A 4,757-nucleotide genomic window follows, 5' to 3' on the forward strand; every position below is an offset into this window, starting at 1 on the left:
AAAATTTAAAAATAAATAAATAAATAAATAAAATAAAAATTAAAAAAAATAAAAAAATAAAAAACATGTCCGAATTGTTAATCCTTTCAAGTTTTCCCATGCAGTTCAATTTTTGTTCATGAACTATTTGCCTACCCCTATGTCTTCAAGGTTTCCTCCTACTTTCTCTTTCAGGAGACTTAGTATTTCTCTTTTAATGTTTAGATCTTTAATCCATTTTGACATTAGCTTATTGCATGGGGATATACCTGGATCAAGTTTTAGTTTTTGGCATGTAGAGAGACATATTTTACAGCACCATTTGTTAAAGAGACTATCATTCTTCCAGTAAGCCTATTCGGCCTCTTTGTCAAAGATAAGTTGGCTCAGTGTGTTTGTGGTTGCGTCTGCATTTTGTAATCTGTTCCATTGATCCTCAGGTCTATTTTGTTCCAATATCATGCTGATTAAATAACAGCAGCTTTGCAGTATAATTTCAAGTCAGGAATTGCAATATTTCCTTCTTTGCCTTTGTTGCGCTGGATTGCCTTTGCCATTCTAGATTTTTCTGGTTCCAAAAAATTTTGGAATGATTTCTCTAGGTCTGTGATGTATGTTGGTGGTATTCTGATAGGGATTTCATCAAATTTTTATGACAATTTTAGGAGTATGGCCATCTTCACAATGTTGGTTCTTCCTATCCAGTAGTAGGGAATCTTTCCATTTTCTGAAATCCTTGAAAATCTTTTTGTTCAGAGAACTATAAAGTTCATTGAATATATTTTTTACTTCTTTAGTTAGATTAATTCCTAAGTATTTCATTTGGCATGGTTTTTCTTCCTCTAATTTATTACTCATGTGTTTGTTTGCTGTGTAAAATAATTCTATTGACTATTTTGTATTGACTTTGCACCCTGTTAAGCTTATGAATTTTTGTATTAATTCTAGCAGCTTCTTGGTGGAGTTTTCTGAGTCATCCAATTACAGTGTCATGTTATCTGCAAATAATGATAGTTTAACTTCTTTTTTACCTATTCTTATTCCTTTTATTTCTCTCTCTTGGCTAATGGCTCTAGCTAATGACCCCAGAGCTATATTTAATAGGAGTGGTAATAGAGGACATCTTTGTTTTGTACCTGACTTGAGAATAAAAGATCTCAGTCTTTCCCCATTTAGAATTATGTCAGCAGTAGGATTGTCATAGATGGCTTTTATGAGATTGAGGTAGAGGACATGCTTTCAAATTTTCTGTGGTACTTTCATTATGAATGAGTGTTTGACTTTGATGAAAATCTTTTCTGGTTACTTTGAGATGATCATGTGTATTTTTGGATTTGTCTCTATTTGTACAGTGCACTACACTTACAGATTTGCATATATTGAGCCATTCTTGCATCACTGGATTAAATCCTACCTGGTCATGGTGTATGATCTTCTTGATGTTTTGTTGTATTCTATTTGCTAAGATTTTATTTAGAATTTTTGCATCTATGTTCATGAGGGAGATTGGTCTGTACTTCCCTTCTTTAGTCACATATTTTTTATTCTAGTATCAGTATAATACTTGCCTCCAGGAATTCTTTTGGAGAATCATTTCCTTTTAAAATTCCTTGAAGAGTTTGAGGAGTATTGGGACTATATCTTCTGTAATTTTCTTATAGAATTCAACTGTGAACCCATCACTGCCTGGACTTTTCTTTGTCAGTAAGTTTTTTCTTGCACTTTGTATTTCATTGGATGATATAGGGCTATTGAATGTTCTTGTATCTTCTTTATTCAGTTTTTAGGAATTTTTGCCTTTCTGGGAGTCTGTCCATTTCTTCTGTATCTTCTACTCTGTGAGAGTTAAAATTCTCAAAGTAGCTTTTGATGATCTTAATTTCCACTGTGTCTGGGGTAATTTCACCCTTTTCATTACTTATTGCTTGAATTTTAGAGGTTTTTTTCTGCTTTTTTATGAGATCAGCTGGGGACTTATCAATTTTATTTAATTTTTTCAAAAAACCAGTTTTTTGATTTGTTAATTCTTTGTGTTGTTTTTTTCATCTCCATTGCATTAGTTTTTGCTCTAAACCTTTATAGTTTTCTCCCATCTTTTGGCTTTGGTTTGGTTTGATCCTCTTTTCCCAGACTTGTGAGGTGCATCGTAAGGGTATTTATTTCTTCTCATTTTGTTTTGCTAATGTATGAATTCACAGCTACAAATTTCCTTCTAAGAACTGTTCTTATTTGCATCCCATAATTTCTTATAAGTTGTGCTTGAATTTTCTTTCAATTGTAGATATTGTTTAATTTCTACTCTAACTTCATGTGTAACTCATTGGTTGCTGATTAGGGTTTTCTCTTATTTCCAGGTATTTGTGGGGTTTTTCTGGTTTCTTTTTTCATTTATTTCCAGTTTCATTACAATATAAAGTATGGTCAGATAATACACATGGGAAAATTTCTGTATTCTTGTATATACTTAAGCATGACCTATGAATTGTATGTGGCCTATTTTAGAAAAAGTCCCATATGCAGCTGATAAAAAATGTATATTTAGATGTGGCTGGGTGGAACACTCTGTATATGTCCACTAAGTTCATTTGCTCCAAGTTCTGGCTCAGTTCTACTATTTCTTTCTTAATTTTATGTTTGCTTGATCTATCTTTTGGGGATAATGATACGTTAAGCTCTCCTATTAAGACTGTGCTATTGGATATTAAACTTTTTTTGTCAATTAGGATTTTCTTATATTGTTAGGTGCTCCCATGTTGGGGTGTGTATATATTTATGAGTGTTATCTCTTACTCTTGTGTTTTTCCCCTTACCAACATGTTGTGATCTTCTTTATTTCTTTTGATCATTTTTGGTTTGAAGTTCAGACTGTCTGCAAACAGGATTGTTGTCCATGCTTTTTTTCTGAGGTGATAGGTCATGTAGTATTTTTCCATGCTTTCACTTTTAGCCTATTAATTTCTTTATGATTTAAGTGTGTTTCTTGTATACAGCATATTGTGGGATGTTGCTTACTGATCTACTCTGTCTATTGTTTTATTTTTTGAATTGAGTCAATTTGCATTGAGGGTAATAATTTTGATGCATTGACTTATGATTGGCATGTTCTTTACCTGCAGTTTTATACACATTTTTCCCCAGTGTTTAACTCTTTGCCCCATTTGGTGGGTTATTTCTGCTCTCATTCATGCAGTGTGGTAATTTTGGTCCTTCCCCAGAATATTTTTAGTAGTCTGTGTAGGATTGTCTTTGTCATCATGAAATTCCATAGTTGTTCTTTGTCTTGGAAGTATTTCACTTCTCCATCAAACATGAGAGTTCAATGCTCTTCTTCACTTCATTGTTTTTGAAGAGAAATCTGCCATTATTCTGATGAGTTTTCCTTTAAATATGTTCTGTTTATTTTATCTAGCACCTTTTAGTATATTGTTCCTGTGCTGGATTTCTGGGATATATATGTAGGTTCTATTTATTTTTATTTTTATTTTTGGGAAGTGTCTACAGGGTGTCCCCAATCTCAGTACTAGATCAGTCTCGTAGTGATCTGCCTTTTTACAGCCTCCCAAGAGCTGGAATTACAGGCGAGCACCACCACGCCTAGTCTCAATTACCATCTCAGCATACCTAGGAGACAAGGCCAGCACTGCAGGCCCAGGGATCAAACGCCTGGACCCTGCACCTGCTTGCAGGAACTTTAATTCCCCGAGCTATTTGTCTGGCACAAGGTGTGATTTTAATTGTGTTGATTCTATTTGGAGTTCTTCATGGTTTGCTTACCTGAATGTCTGACTGTTTCCCCATGTTTGGGAAGATTTTTTGCCATTACATCTCTCCATTGTTTTTCATATCATTTGTATTGACTCCTTTCTCATTGGTACATAATACCTTTACGTTATTTTTCTTTGCATCATCTTGCAGATGTTTAATTATTACATTTTTTGCATTCTAATTGTTCTTAAGAGATCTTTTCTTATCTTTTCACTAGCTGCAATGGTGTCTTCAAGATCTGAAACTATATCTTCACTTTCATTCTAATTGTTTTGTAAGCTTGTGATTTAGGTTTTAATACCTGTGTATCGCTTTTGATCTGCTTCATGCATTCTATTTCTTTCCTATATCTTTTATTGAAGGATTCCATCATTTTTCTATTCTACTTTATTTTTATCAGTGTCTACTGTACATACTCTTAGTAATTGTTTCATTATAGTTATCATTTCCTTTTTTACCTTAGCGATTATTTCTAATCTGATATCCTCTATAGCTTTCTGCAGCTTTATTATTATTTTTTTTACTTCAGACACTATTATTTCAGAGATTTTAGGAGTGTGGCTTCCAATTTCTTTAATGCTAGTGTCTCTTGCGTTTGTTCTGCATGGATTTGGGGCCTGAGACTGCATTTTGTTCCTTCCCTTTGTCATTTTGTATAACAATGTCCTGTGACCTTTGATGTAGAGCCTTCACGTGGTAGTTGCCTACACTCCAACTGATATTATTATATAAGGGAGAATATGTGGTTAAGACAATTGCAGTTCTGTATTTACAGTACTACAATTAGTATCACTGATAATTGGTAGAGATATTTAGTGCTTAACAAACTTTTGTAATTGATGAGTTTGTATTTTCAGCCCTAATGGTCAGCATCATGACTGTATAGCTAAGCAGATATAAAATTTGGATTTTTTTTTAAATTTAGTTCCCCTGAGACTTGTCCAATCACTTCCCCTTGATGTACCTGGAGACTTCCAGGGAAACTTTCATCCAGGTTACATGTTGCCCGAGAG

Source organism: Octodon degus, unplaced genomic scaffold (assembly GCF_000260255.1).
Source record: "Octodon degus isolate 3935 unplaced genomic scaffold, OctDeg1.0 scaffold00480, whole genome shotgun sequence".
In the NCBI taxonomy this organism is placed as follows: Eukaryota; Metazoa; Chordata; class Mammalia; order Rodentia; family Octodontidae; genus Octodon; species Octodon degus.